This window comes from Nannospalax galili, unplaced genomic scaffold (genome assembly GCF_000622305.1).
Source record: "Nannospalax galili isolate Female #2095 unplaced genomic scaffold, S.galili_v1.0 scaffold209, whole genome shotgun sequence".
Taxonomy (NCBI): domain Eukaryota; kingdom Metazoa; phylum Chordata; class Mammalia; order Rodentia; family Spalacidae; genus Nannospalax; species Nannospalax galili.
In genome coordinates this window covers 1715609-1731853 of record NW_008360319.1, presented here as the reverse complement: position 1 = coordinate 1731853, position 16245 = coordinate 1715609, and the positions used below count along the sequence as shown (strand labels likewise).

General features: G+C 43.9%; 1 protein-coding gene across 1 annotated transcript in view; it reads right to left on the bottom strand.

Annotated features, from left to right (window-relative positions):
* The window catches only part of Itih5 (inter-alpha-trypsin inhibitor heavy chain 5), a 124301-nt gene that overhangs the window by 23370 nt on the left and 84686 nt on the right, over positions 1-16245 (bottom strand). The window lies entirely within an intron of this gene.

Below are 16245 nucleotides of genomic sequence, written 5' to 3'. Positions count from 1 at the left end.
TGTGTGTGTGCATACTATCCATGGCATACTTGTGAAGGTCAGAGGACATTTTATGGGAATTGGTTCTCACCACCATGTAGGTCCCAGAGATTGAATTCAGATCATCAGGTTTGGAAGCAAGCACCTTTACCTGATGAATTATCTCCCCAGCTACAACCATCATTCTCTTGAGCTAGAATAGTCTTCCCCATTGCCTTGTGACTCCCTTTCGCCTAAGAAGCACTCATTACTCTTCAGCACCCAGGACTGAGCACTAAATTCAACACATGAACATTTTCCTCACTGCTCCAAAGAGACCTTCCATTCCCTCCTCTGGGCTGGCCTTCAACTTAAAGCATTCCTAAAGTGCATTTCCCTATGTAATATGTTTTCCCTTTAGTAGATGCTGAGTTCTCTATAGATGGGTTTCACCCAGGAACATACAGGAAGTGATGGAAATAGGTATAATGATGAGTGAATAACAGTATTTAATGAATTATAAAATTAAAGGTACTGTTCTAGTTTGTTCTTCATTGCTGTGACAAAATACTCTGACCAATACCAATGTGGGGAGGAAAGGGTTTATTTGTCTTACATCTCCCAGGTGCAGTTCATCAGGGAGCCCAAGGTAGGAACTCAGGGCAGGAGCCTGGAGGCAGGAGCTGGAGCACAGGTCATGGAGGAACGCTGCTTACTGGCTTGCTCCCCTGGCCCCTGCTCAGCCTGCTTTCTTATGCAACATAGGCCCACCTGCCCAGAGGTGGCACCACCCACAGTGGGCTGGGCCTTCCCACATCACTCACCAAGAAGATGCCCCTCAGACATGGCCACAGGCCAGTCCAATAGAGGCAATTTCCCAATTGAGGCTCCCTCAACCCAGGTGTGTCAAGTTGACACTAAAGCTATCCAGCACAGGTACAAAGTATAAATATTTTATTATTTAGTAAAGATTTTTATTACATTTATTTGTCTGTCAGAGGACAATTTACAGAAATAGTTCTCTCTTTCCACCATGTGGGTCGTGGCAATTGAACTCAGGTTTTCAGGTTTAGTAGCAAGCATTTTTACCTGCTGAATCTTCTCTCTAAAGCCTCCATCACAGGATTTTAAAATATTATGAAATCACTGAACTGGAGTGACATGAGGATGTTCTATAAAGAAAGAATTTGAAGCCAAGTGCTGTGATGCGCAGTTGGAATCCCAGCACTCAGGACTGTGAGTTCAAGGTAAGTCTGTACTAAATGGTGAGCCTCTGGGGCAGTGGGGAGAGAGATGCGGTAGGGAGGATGTGTGTGGCTTACAGGAATTGGGAGAATAAACAACTTGAATAACAGGAAGGGCATTTTAAAAGGAAGCAAAGAGTAAGACCTCAGCAGCAATGAGGTGATGCAGGTGAACTCCAGGGATGCTAACTGGACTAAATAAATGGAGAACACTTATGGCTGACATGCCTGTGGAAAAAAAGAAACACAGAACGTGAAATGAGAAAAACTCTGGGAGCCTGGCAAGTTTTGGCAGCCATCCACGGATGCAGTGATAAAATGTCCTTATCCCCTTTGTGGACTGCATTGCCATGAGACATTTAAAGAAGAATCATGTATGAAGTTAGGGACTTCCTCCACACAGTCACCATACTAACGACCCTGGACACATTATTTACCCTGTGTGCAGCCCTATGTAGGAAGCTCTGTGGCTCATCTCACTGCACCTAAGTCACCCCAGCAGTAAAATTAGGATCATAGTGCTTGCTGCGTCATCAGCTTCTCATGTGGGTTAAAGGGTACAAGATGAAAGATGATAGGAAATGTCACATTGAGTTTGCTACCATTTGGTTCCCAGCAAGAAGCACCAGGAGGCCAGAGAAGCAGTGGGTATGGAGGGGTGATTTCCAGAACAACGTGACATAAGGAACACACAGCCACTCTGAAAGGTAACTCCGGCCTTTGCCTCAGACTTCATGGCTCGGCGCTTACAGCTGCCGTGTCTTGCAGACATAGACATGTCTTTCCTCTTCTCTCCTGGCTCCACCTTTTCTCAGAGAGGTTGTCAGTGCAGCAGAGTTTCCTGTTCCCCTCCCAGCCTTGCCTCTCATCCCCAGGAAATGTGTGAGACAGAAAACAGCATCCACACTCCAAAGGGGCCAGCACTCTCTCAAAACATTGAAACCTCTGTGAGATGCTCGGCCAGGATGGCCGGCCAATCCTTCTTCTTGCTCTGGCTTCCTGGGCACATGCACCATCTCCATCTTCTGCCCGGTGTTCCTGTGGCATCTTCCAGTGCCGCCTTCTCACTGTCCTTCAGCGGGGGTGTCATGGGGTGATTTTCTCAGCCCAATTCCTAACTTTGCTCTCCCACCACACTCCTCCCCCAAGCAACGCTATCGATACCCAGGCTGCCAGTCATCACCTCCCTGACTTCCAGACTCACCTCTGCAATGTGCTTCTCTCTTAAATTCAAGCCAACCTGCCAAGCACTTCACCAGGAAGGACCCTTGGACACCTCAGACTCAACTTACTGAAAACTGAGAGCATCATCGTCGTTCTTAAACCTGTCACCCTTCACCCCCTCCTTAACACCCAATCCTGGAATTCCAGCTTTTCTTAAATATCCTCAGGATTATAATCTGAGTGTTTTTCATTTCTTGCTATCCCCCATTAGGCTCCAAGTATTTGGACACTTGGTCTCTGGTTTATTTGGACAGTCATGGAACCTTTAGGAGGTGTGGCCATCTGGAAGACGCACAACACTGGGGGAGGGCTTTGAAGGTCCATAAGCCTTATTCCCGTGGTCAGTTGCTCTCTCTTTTCTGTGCCTGCTTGAAGATGTGGGTGCTTAGCCTTCTGCTCCGGCCACCTTCTGCCGCCATGCCTCTCCATTCATTATGGACTTTCCCTTTGGAATCATAAGCCAAAAAAACCTCTTCTTTCTAGAAGTTGCCTTGGTCATAGTGTTTTATCACAGCAACAGAAAGAAGCTAATACACTTACTTATTTGAGACAGTGTCTCATTGTGTAGCCCAGGATGGCCAGGAACTTTCTATCTAGCTTAGGTCGGCCAACAACTCATGGATTCTCCTGCTTCAGCCTCTCCAGTGCTGAGATTACAGGCATGCACCACCATGTCTGGTTCGTTCTTCATTTTAAATATTTTACTTAATTTTTAATTCTTCTAAAAATTTATTTATTTTTTACTTTATGTTATGAGTGTATTGCCTGCATGTAGGTAAGTGTACCTGTGTCATGCAATGCCTGAGGAGGTCAGAAGAGGGCATTGGATTCCCTGGAACTGGAGTTATAGACAGTTGTTAGCCACCATGTGGGTGCTGAGATTCAAACCTGGGTCTTCTGCAAGAAAAGCCAGTGCTTTTAACTGCTGAGCCATCTCTCCAGCCCCATATTTTATTTATTTATTTTTTATGTGTATGAGTATATTGTTTGCATGTATAGAAATGCACCCATATTGTGCAATGCCCGAGGAGGTCAGAAGAGGACATTGAATCCCCTGGAACTGGAGTTACAGACAGTTGTTAGCTACCATGTGGGTGCTGGGAATCAAACCCAGGTCCTCTGCAAGAACAGCCAGTGCTCTTAACCACTGAGCCATCTCTCCAGTCCCTTGTTCTTCATTAAAAAAAAAAAAAAACAGAAGAAAATAATCCCACCCACCTAGAAACAGTCACAATTAAAATGCTAGTATGCAGCATGGCCCTTCAGAAACTTTCCTGAGTGTGTATGTGCATGTGCATGTATGTACACATGTATGAATGCATATATGTTTGATTGTAAAGGAACGTGGATCATGTGAACATCATACTCTGAAATTGGGATTAGTATCATCATACAGCTTTTCATGTCAGCTGATGAAGGAATGCCACACCATTTTATGAGTGGCAGGTTTACTACATCCGTAACCACACTTTAGGTTTTCTGAATACCTAAGCTGCATTGCCATGAGGCTCGCTATTCTCACATTTTTGTTTCCATAACTATTACCATGCCTGGAATCACAGTGACAGGTGACTTGCTTGTTTGGGAGGATTTAGCATGCTTCTACCTTGCTGTAAGAGTCAGGTTTTCAATCTTCCTGAGTTAAGAACAGCTGGTGGTGCCTTCTTGCCCTCAGCATGAAGTTTAAACTCTTCTTTTTCTGATACTAAATTCTCCCTAAAATAACTGTTCCCAGTTGATTCTTTCCAACTTCATTTCCCATTATTCCCATCTCTCCTGCAAATACTAAGGTCTAATTCCCACCTTCTACCCTCAACTTCTCTAAACACACCATCTCCTGGTGCAGTGTGAACTGTTCCCTCCCTGTCCCTCTGGCCACTGAATGGTAGGCAGCATATTCTTCAGGACCCACATAACACGTCGCCTCCCTGGTGGAAACATTTGTAACTCAACTATGAAGATCATAATGGCTCCACCATCCAGCCCTCAACTACATGACACACATCCACTGTGGCACATCTATGTCATAGAAATGTGACTTCTTCCTGCTCTTTCCCACCCCAGGGCCCCTACATCTCTGACTCATTCATTCCCCTTGAGTGGTTCCTAACAATGGCCACTAGTTCCATCTCCTCCTTAAGTTCTGAGTTTCACATTATCAAGTCCCAAGAAAGTCCCCCTCATCTCTCCGGGACTCATCTCTCCACTGCTCGCTAAAGCATAGCCCCTGTTCTTTCCTTTACCCAACAGAGAACACGGTTCTCACTGTGCACTCCCTCATCTGCCCTCTATGCTTCTGAGGCAATAACTATGTTTTTCATTTCATCATTTAATGCCCAACAGGGCCCAGCACATATGTGATATTCTATAAATGTTTCCTGAATCAATAGTGGCAAATAAATTGCCTGTCATACAAGATAGGGAGCTTCTCAAAACATCTGTCCCCAATCCCTCCTTCATTTTCCTAATACAGTGTCTGTGTATTGTAGGGACACTGTGCATCTGTTGTATTGGCATTTTATCAGTAATAGTATCACTAATATCTGCTGTATTGGTAAACAGATGAGAGAGACAGAAAAAAAATGGAAGAGGAGGAGAAAAAAGAAAAATACAGAGAGATAGATGACTTAGAGACAGAGAAAGAGAAAGAGAAACAGACGAAGAAAGGATTTTGTTAGGAAATTCAGTGGGTGTAAGAAAGAGCAGCAGGGGCTGGAGAGATGGCTCAGCAGTTAAGAGCACTGGCTGCTCTTGCAGAGGACCCAGGTTCAGTTCCCAGCACCCACGTGGAGGTTAACAACTGTCCTAACTCCAGTTCCAAGAGATCTGATGCACTCTGCTGACCTCCGCAAGCACTGCATGACACAGGTGCACTTACATACATGCAAGCAATATACTCATATCCATAAGATAGAAGTAATACATAAAATTTTAAAAAAAGAAAGAACAGCAAACTAGTCCTTGGGAAATGGCTAGTGTTAATTGTCAACATGACAGCATTTAGAGTCATCTGGGAGACAGGCCTCTGGGTGTGCCCATAGGGAAATATCTTGATTACATTCACTGAGGTAAGAAGATTCCCCCATTGTGAGTTGCACCATTTCCCGGTTGGGATACTGGACTGTATAGAAAGAGAACTGACAGAAGGCATTTATCACTCTCTGCTTCCTGGCTGTGGATGCAATGTGATCAGCTGCTTCAAGCTCCTGCCATCTTGACCTCCCTGCCTAATGGCCTGTACCCTGGAACTGTGAGCCAGAAAAAAAAAAAAAAAAAAAAAAAAAAAAAAAAAAAAAACCCTTCCCCATTAATTTTTTTTTTTCAAGGTTTTTTATCCAACAAAAAGGGAAAAAAAAAAAAAAAAAAAAACCCTTCCCCATTAATTTTTTTTTTTCAAGGTTTTTTATCCAACAAAAAGGGAAAAAAAAAAAAAAAAAAAAACCCTTCCCCATTAATTTTTTTTTTTCAAGGTTTTTTATCCAACAAAAAGGGAAAAAAAAAAAAAAAAAAAAACCCTTCCCCATTAATTTTTTTTTTTCAAGGTTTTTTATCCAACAAAAAGGGAAAAAAAAAAAAAAAAAAAAAAAAAAAAAAAAAAAAAAAACCCTTCTCCATTAAGTTGCTTTTATCAGAGTATTTTATCACAGCAACAGGGAAAGAAACTAAGACAGGAAAAAAGGACAGATATTACTGAGGGATGACAGGCAGAAGGCTCAATGTGGCCTAGGGGACAAACTACAATAAGAATCAGTGGTTCAGACACCAGCACTCTAAGTTGTAGGTGGGGAGTCCCACCTACACATGGTGGTCTCATGCAGGGAGCGAGCAGTCCTGGGCTCCGTGCCTTTGCTTTTGCCTGCAGCCAGCTCACCCAGCATGAACACCTGACAGGTGTCATTCCCCAACAAAGCATCTAGATCTCTGGAGAATCCGCATGTCAGCTGCTAAGGATAAGAGCAAGCAGGGGCCCTGTGTGAGGCCATGCCACTAGGAGCTCAGATCTGCAGTTCTGAGGGGCCTTGAGCTGGCCAGACCACACAGGGCAGGCTGTGGTTCAAGGGCCTTAGTCAAAAACGGCTGTTTGTTTAGCTGCTGCTATCTCTAGAGACCCTTAAGCAGTAAGCTAAAGACCTTGGGAGCAATTGGTCTGGCGCCTGCACTGGTATTTTTCCCATCATGTTGGATATTCTTTGCAGGAATAGTTGTTCAGTCTCCCCACTTCCCTCCCCTTGGCTCAGTGACTACCCATTCCTCATGACTGTGTAAGGCCTCAGCTCTCACTTATCCCCATGTGCACCAAGACAAGGTGGGCCAGTGACCCACAGTTGCTCCATTTCCAGTTACATTAGAGTTGCCTGAAGAGTCTCCCACTCCTATCCTGGAGGGAGCTGAGAGGCAGCTACTGCAACTGTCCAGAGCCTCTCTACCCTCCTTTAACTCTTGACTGCTCTTTCCTCCCTCTTGATGGGCTGATGGACCCCAGAGCTCTGCCTTCCCTATAAGGATCTAAAGGGAAGAAGGTGAGTGGCCACCCCGCAGTGTCTCATGAGCGGCTTTACTCTGATCTTTCTGCACTCAGTGTTTATATGCTGAGATTAACAGAAGCCTAGTCAGGCTCTGTCAGAGAGCACTGTCCAGAAACAGGGTTAGCACATTCCAGGACTATCAGAGGAAGCCCAGAGAGGCAGAGAATGTGTAATCTAAGCTTCTCTATGCTTTGGAACTGTCCTGAAGGCGAAGGAGAAACATGTAAGGGGCTGGACTGGATTCCCTTAGAGTCCCTGCCAAACCAGACAAGATGGATTGTAACCAAGAAGAGATATGGACTCTTCAACACAACTGATGGGCAAGGTGACCTGCCACCTACCCGAAGGTCCTCCTAATTATAACTTGGCCTGAACAAAGACCTTGAAAACCCCAGGAAGCCACATTTCCTAGATTTTTTCCTCTATCCTCAAAGGTCCCCTCTGGTGGCCCCACACATTGGAGAGAAGCCAAGGAACCCTGAAATGTGCCACAAGGAGCCATGATGCCGCCTGAATTCATTTATTAATAAGTGAACACCGCCCAGTCAGTAAAGTGCTTGCTGTGCAAACATGAGGACCTGAGTTTGATCCCGGAAAGTCACATTCAAGAAAAAAGAAAAAAAAAAAAAAAACAGGCATGGTAGCACTGCCTATAATCCCTGCGCTGGGGAGGTAGAGACGGGAACATTCCTGGGGCTCACTGCTAGCCAGCCTAGCCTAATCAGGTCCCAGCGCAGTGAGAGGCCTTCTCTCAAAAGCAACAAAAACCAGACAAACAACTCCCCACCCCACCCCCAATAAAGGTAGATGGCCCCCGAGAAAGGACACCTGAAGTTGACCTCTGGTCTTTCACACTCATGCACACACATGTTTAAGTATGCATAATGTGCATATGCACCAACACACACACACACATACATACACAAATAGGTGTGCAAAATTAATGGTTAAAGCCTAGTGGTGCATATCTGGAATCTCAGCACTTGGGAGGCTAAGGTAGGAGGTCCACAAGTTTGAAACCAGCCTGGGCCATATACATAGTTATATCCTGTCTCCCAAACTGTAATGAGTTCATCTTATAGCAAGCAGGTAAATGAAACTGGAGATACAAAAACAGCTAAATGTCTGATATCAGAAAGTACTTTTGCTCCTTGGGGCTGTCAGAACAATTTCCAGAAAGTCACCACTCTCGTTCATTTTTGTGTTCCTGAACAGGACAGGGGCTTATCTGGACTGAGCACAGAGAACAGGGATGCTCAGCTCATGCACAGCATCTGCAGGGTGGTGACTGGAGGAAGAGGTGGGAACAGCTGAGGAAAACAGGCAGTTGTAAAGAAGCAAGAAAACCAAACTGCTATGCCTTTAGAGAAAAATAAGGAGTTCACGGAAGGCTAAGGAGACCAACCAGCAGGTGGCCCCGGGCTTTCCCTGAGGGGCTTGTGCCAGTTCCTGACAACAGATAGCAAATGTTCATCCATGTGCTCCCACTGACATGAAAGGATAAGATGTAAACACTGCCAGACATATCATTAGGAGAGACCTTGAAAGCTCCAGAGTGTGTTTGGAATACAGGAATATATAAATGTATGCAAATACATTGACTAAATATAAAAGATTATACACCTATGTAGACACACGGATATAGATATAGTTCTTGTTATTTGCCTTGTGAAGACAGACCTTGGCCCGGGTTCAGGCATCAGGCAAGCGTCCTCCTAATCCTAGCTATTTAAGGGTTTCAAAGATAAAGATTATTTTCTGCTTAAAACTATTCTGTGGTAACAAGTTCTTTGTATTGTTGTACTTTCTTTGGATTAAAAGAAGAAGTATTTCCTTTAAAAAACAACATCTTAGAAGTTCATTTCCATTCTTCCTTAGGTTGACTACGAAGCAAATCTTTTAATCTCCACTGAAGTTATTCCAGGCACTAGCTGGGACGTTAAAAAATAGAAGCACATTCTCGGCTTCAGATCCTCCATCCATTCCTCATGGATGGCAATGGTCCTTCCTGTTCCCGTGAATCTGGGCAAGGAAAATTCTGTAGGCTTCTCTAATGGTGCCTGTAGAAGACAGAGCTGGGCTCCCCTGTCCAATCTTCACTCTCAGCGAAGGCAGCATCCAGGGGCAGCTCTGGGCAGTGCAGTGTGGCCCTGCGTCAAGATGCAGTTAAAGACGAGATGGGATTTTCAGTTCTTTCTCACATCTTCCCATGCAGCTGCAGGCTCTTGGCACAGTCCTCAAAGCCCCAAGCATTCCACTGTGGTAACTATGATGCCCTGAGTGATGAGTAAATATTTCCTAAATAGAGAGCACTGTTCAGTAAGATCCCTCAAATGGCGGTCAGGGGAGCCCATGCCAAACCCAGCTGCTGCCCACTCTGTTTCTTTCAGGGCACCCCCTGATGCAACTTTTTCAAGTATCTCTGCATCTGTGTCAAACCACAAAGGAGCTAATTGACATCGAAGGCTTTTGTACCACAAGCCCTAGTTGCTGGGCATAAGACAAGGGAAACCCATGACATCACAGATGAATCCAAGTTCAAGGAAATGAGTTGTTCACCATTCTGTGTTTTAACACAGTGATCAATGCTGTTCCCTCACTTAGCCCCATACTCACCTCATTCTAAAATGTTTACCAAGGAGTTGACATTTTCTCATTCACTGGTCCCCACAGTCCTTTTGAATGAGCCCAAGAGAAAAATATCTTAAAGTACACAGCTTAAAATAACGTAACAAAGAGGTCAAAAACTTTCTGAAAGTCTGATCAGAACCATGGAAGGGAATGGTGGTCAGCAAATATGTACCATGAAAATAATCCTCCGTTTCTGAGAATATTGGAAATGAATATCCAAGAATATGCACTGTGGCGATGGGCCAGCTTCCATCCTTTCAAAGGAGGGCAGAGGTGGTGAATTCCAGGGTGGAGGGGGAATTGTATCTGCATTATCTCCTGGTGACTTGTGACTTGTGTTCTTCTTCCTCCTGGAAGGAGATTCTCAAGAAAATTCTACTGCCTACAGCAGTTACACGTCCAAGAGTTGTGTAACTCAATGCACAAAGCATGTTCTAATTTCTTTTTCTTTTCATTTCTTTTTGGTTCTGAGACAGAATCTTACTATGTAGTCCAGGCAGGCCTCACATTTGTGGTTTCCTGCCTCTCTCTGCCTCCTCAGTGCTGGGATTGCAGGAATGTGTCACGTGCTCTGCTCCAATTCCCTTTTAATGTCACTCTACTGAAAATATCTCTTGAAATAGACTGCATTATATTTAAATCACAAGAATCAGAAAGCGGGACTGGAGAGACGGCTCAGTGGTTAAGAGCACTGACTGCTCTTGCAGAGGACCCTGGTTCGATTCCCAGCACCCACATGGAGGCTATGAACCGTCCTTAACTCCAGTTCCAGGGGAATCCGAAGCCCTCTTCTGACCTCCGTGACACTGCACGACACAGGTGCACTCACATACATGCAGGTAATACACTCATACACATAAAATAAAAATAATAATAATAATAAAAAGAATCAGAAAGCAACCAAAACATTCAAATAATAAAAAAGCAACTCTGGCCAATTTGAGGAATCGTCTCAAAAGAAATTAAAACTTTTTCTAGTGACTAAAATGTACTTCCTAGAGAAACAACAGAAACCAGTAAGATTCTTTATATAAATGGGTAACTTAGGGGCTGGAGATATAAGATAGGGGCTCAGTGGAGTGCGTGCTGCTCTTATAGAGGACTCAAGCTCAGTACCCAGCACCGACATCAGGTGGCTCACAGTTGCCTGTAACTGCAGCTCGAGGGGAACCAACACTGCCTTCTGTTCTGCATAGGCACCTGCACTCCCATGTATACACTCACACCTGACACATAATTAAAAATCAAAAGTAAATCTTTAAACAGTTAATTTGAAATGAAACTTTTCAGGCCTTCAAGAATTTCAGAACAGTTTAGTCAATATTAAATAACTTAAATTTCGCCTAGAAGTAAATGTAGAAAACACTGTGTTGTTTGGTTTTAGCATCTTAATGTTCACTCTACTATGAAAAACGTTCAAACTGTGTAAAATCACGGGAGTCGTGCACTTTCAAGTTTTTAGATTTTCATGTACTACCTGAGCACTAACTTCAAATGCTCTTTTGCATAGGGATCAGGTAATACTGCAGCCCTGATTCAGAACACCTATTTGCAAATGTGTTTACGCAACCTGTAGGGGGCGGGGTCATGGATTTGAGTGGGAAATGTTGTATGAAATTTTAAAAGCTCTATAAAAATGTTTAAAAGAAAATGTAAAATTGTATGTTTTTATAGTAAGATGAAAAGAGGCTTTACAGTAAAGGTCCAGATCTAACTACCGATGTCACCTCAGACTGGTTCTACACTAAAAGATTCTTAGAAGTCAAAGTCTACCTAAGTTTAGCCTTAACTTTTTCAAGACTGACTTTGTTTAGCTACTAGAATAACTTTTTCAAAATAAAAAATAACATAATATCATCAATATTTGTGTTTGGATGACTTATTCTAACATGAGAGGCATGCTGTCTCATCTTAACCTTCTGGCTCATGTTGAGTTTGCAGTGCTTTGACAAATATGTCAAACGTTTACCGAATGATGCCATGGTCCATTTTTCTAAAAAGCTCTTTGCCAGTAATATAACATGTTCATATTTTCATATTGGATATGTAAAAGATTCAAGCTTCAAAAATGTTTTTGAGAAAGGTCTCGTGTGTCCCAGGCTGGCCCTGAACTCATACAGCTGGAAGAGGAGGATCTTGAACTCTTGATCTTCCTCCTTCTAGCTCCTGAATGCTGGGATTACAGGTATATACCACCATGCCAGAATTATGTAGTGCTAGGGACTAAACCCAGGGCTTTGTGCGTGCTAGGTAAGCACTCTATCGGATAAGTTACATCCCTAGCCTTCAGAACAGATTTCATTTTCCAATTCTTTTCATGTGGAAGGTTAGTGCTTATGACAATTTACACTCATTGTCAATCCCATAGTCTCACTCTAGCTAATAATACAACTGTACAATATGGTCTTGCTTGCCATATCAAAAGTGCAGCCTATCTACATCTGTAGACTTGTTGTGGTTTGAATATGACATGTCCCCCACAGGCTCAAGGGTTGGGTGTCTGATCCTCAGCTGGTGGCTCTATTCTGGGAGGTGATGGAAACTTTATGGTGCGGGCCCTAGCTGGAGAAACAAGATCACAAGACAGAGGAGAGCAGACACTGGAAGGTTACTTCTGTTCCCAGGTCCCTGTCTCACTTTCTGCTTCCTGTCTACTGGAGGTGAACAGCCTCCTCCTCTACATGATCCTGGCTGCTGTGACCCTCTACTTTATCACTTGCAGTCACTAGGCACTAAAATGCCCAGAATTATGAGCTGAAATAAATCTTCCCTCCTATAAGTTGTTCTTCCCAATATTTTGATCACAACTATACAAAAGTGCTTCAAGGTTCTAGTCATCTCATGTACAGCTTCCTGTTTCAAGAGAGGAAGTATGTGCTCATCAAGAGAAGTTCACCCAGGGCTGAGGACACAGCTCAGGCAGTAAAGTATTTGTTGAACAAGGATGAGCGTGTGAGTTCAGCACCCATGTAAAAACCTGGATGAAGTGAAATGCCTCTAACCCCAGTATCGGGGAGGCAGGGAGAGGAGGATCTCTGGGGCTTGCTGGCCAGCCAGCCAAGCCAAATAAGTGATCTCCAGGTTCATGAGAGACCCAGTCTCTCAAAAAATAAGGTAGAGAATAACTCAGGAAGATATCTAATTTGACATGCATGTACATACTTGCACACACACATAACATAAAGGAGCACATAAAGACACAGATGCACACACACATGCACACAGTCACAAAGAGAAGTTCATTTTAATGTAAAGATCTCCCTTTGTAGCTGGTGTTTGTCACTTTGGATATAGCATACTTACTGATTAAAATGATGGAATGCATGCTCCCCTAGTGCCTGGTCTACCTCCCGAAGGTTCTACCTGCATGTTTTGAGTGCAGAACTCTGTCACTTTCATTCCGCAGATTTTTGGTATCTGACTCTTCAACTACCTTTGACCCACTCAACTGGTTTTTATCCTGTTCAACTTTCCCTTAGCCTGAGTTCTCAGGATTCCTGTGTCTCTGGCTTGTATTTATCTTTTGTCTTACACTATAAACTCCCAGGATGTGGAATACCAAGACCATAAAATAGAGGAATGCAGAAAGACTGAGAAAAGGCCATGCTAAATGTAAGACCATGGGACAGTTATGAAAAAATAAGCAGTTTACCAAGAAACATACATTGTATATTCAAGAAAGAATTGAGGGGAAGTGCAGCAGCCTCTACCTACCAGGAAGGAGCATAAGGCTATAGATCCCTGACTCCACTCACCTTCCCATACTTTTAAGATTTTTTTTATTTTTAAATTATATGTATGTGTATTTGCATGTGGGTATGTACACATGAATGTGGGTGCCTGTGGAGCCCGGAAGAGAGCATCGGATTCCCTGGAGCTAGAGTTACAGGCAGTTATGTTTCCTGATGTGGGTGCTAAGAACCAAACTCAGGTCCTCTGGAAGAACAGCAAATGCTCTTGACCATCTCTCCAGTCCCTTCCCCATTCTCTTAACATTATCACAAAGTTGGACAGTGAGATTTTCCTGCAGAAGGGAAGGAATCATAAAACCAGATGACGTTCGTTGTTGGGGTAGCTGTTCTTTCCAATCTTCCTTATTTGTCCTAGTAGATTGGATCCAGACAGCTAGTAGACCCAGAGTAGAGAAGGCAGGATTTTCTAGATATGTGGGAGAGAAGGATGAAGTGAGACCTAGACAGAAACCTCCTGGCTCAGCTGCCTGGGGAAAGTAGTCGTTACTTTTCTCATTGCTGTGACAAAATACACAAGAAAAGCAAAATAAGGGCTTGTTTGACTCACAGTTTGAGAGTGCAGTCCATGATGACTGGGAGGCCATGGTGGTGAGGGCAGGTGGGAGGGCGAGTGGCTTAGCTGTGGCCACAGCAGTGCGACGCACACTCAGGAAGCAGAGAGATGAATGCTCATGCTCAACTTTCTCTTTTGGGGTTCAGCCTGGGATCCACATTCAGAATGGGTCCTCCTGCTTTAGTTAAATCTCTCTGGAAACACTTTCACTGACATGCTCACGGGCATGTCTCCTCGCTGATTCTAAATCCAGCCACGTTGACAACGAGGATTAACCATCACATGAGCACAGGGTAAAGTTATGACCAATGGTGTAGGCTACACATTAGTAAATGTTTCAAATATACCAAGATATACCACACAGCCTAGAAATCTGATCTGTGCGGCCATGGTGAAAATCGGTGAATAACCCTTATATCTCTGACTTAATCTGAATTCTGAAAGTCCATTTTTCCACCTGTACCGCCAGACCTCATTCTATTTTCTGTTTTCCTCTCAGTGTTCTCTTCTAGTCCCGTAGCTTCCCCAAACTACCCTAACTCTCTTATGAACAGCGCAGAGTCCTCGGTCCCTATAGCACATTGCTGCCTCCAACACACAGAGCACAACAGTCCAGTGTCATAGCTTGAATCTGGGATGTCTCCCCAAGGCTTATCGTGTGTAGTCCCAGTTTGTGGCACTATTTTGAAGGCCGTGGAGACTTTAAAGAGGTGGGATCTGGAAGGTAGAAGTAGGTCACAAGGAACAGACTTTTGAAGGTTACAGCTTTCCCTGGTTCCCGCCTGATTTTTGTCCTCCTGATCGGCAGCCATGTAAACAAGCCTTCACCACATGCACCTGGATGCTAGGGATCCGAACTCACACTTGTGTCACAAGAACTTTACTGGCTGAGCCATCTCCCCACCACATTCTAGCTCTTTACCTTCAAGATGCAAGAGTACTCTTTAGACGCTGCAAACTTTTCTTGTTTTTTTCATCTTTTAACTGTTTATTGTATAATATAAAACTACAAAAGTAAGACGACCCATTTCCATGTGTATTTAATCTGCCCAACTGCTTAGATTACAGCCTGAACCAACCTCCACTGAGCACAGTCCTCTGGGTTCCGAGGTGACATCTGTAATGTTGCATAGAAAAGGCACAGCTCTCAGGTCTGTGGGGAAAGGTCACACCTCCTCTTGACAAAACCCATGCACCCAACACGTCCCTATGTACACCCTTCCAACACCTTGGTGCTGTACATATGGGCCGCATTTCTCTTCCAAGTTCTCCAAAAGAAGTCAAGAATTTTTATTGGTTTTGTCCACAAGAGCATTTGATCCTGGCTGATTTTTAAGAACCATGTAGACTCATTCTTAGAAGCACTGGAAACAATCTCGCACAAGCAGATGCACACCCCGCTGGCATCCAGGTGTGGGGCAGGTACAGGAAGTTCATCATTTACCGCTAGGACAAGTCAAATATGCTCTTTCTGATATTTTCAGGAAACATATAAAGGTCCAATTTGTAATAGCAAGATTTTGACATTCAGACAACTTATACCGACAACAGCAACCTCTGCACAGAGTGGGGGCTCTTGGATCTGTCATTTGAGAAGGCTGTCCTTGCAGTATTCAGAACTCATTGTTTACTGCAAAGGCGGCTAGTAAATTCAAGCTTTAAAAATGATCAGTGGGCTGATACTTTGGCTCTTTGGAGCTTATTTTTTTTTAATTTTCCTTGATTGACATCAGGGTGGTGGGGGGCACTTTAAGAGTCTATGGCCATGAAAAGCTCAACTGGTAAAGACACTCGAGTGGTGTGGAGATTGTGGGAGATTGTGGAGGAGATTGTGGCCACTGCTCACCCTTTGGTATGAAGGTGGGTGCCCGTGTGCTGCCTCTTCCGTCACCAAGTGAAAAGTGCTACACAGAAAACTTTAAAAAATATCAACCCTTTGATGCTTGATTTTCTTTAAAATTTGGAGGTATTAAAACATCCCTTATCCATACCTTTTGCATGTTTCAAGTAGACCCATATTGGAGACGAGAGTAAAAATGAACGTGGACTGTGCATTCAATGAGAAGACCAGGGGGCCTGGCAGAGGGAGACCATCACAGCTCAACAGCAACTTTCACAGGTAGAAGAGATTGCCATAAATTCCCTCTCTGAAGTCTCTCTTCATCTGTCCTAGAATTGGTCATATGAACGCTACCCCTTCCTCCTACATGGTTGACAGACTCCAATCACAACCTTTCTTTCTCATCTCCTCTCTCTCTGTTTCCCCCTCTTTGCCCTCGAATAAGGCCCAGAAGGCCTTGGATCTCTCTAACCCCGCCCCCTTTTTTGAACAAGGTTTCACTGTGTAGATCAGTCTG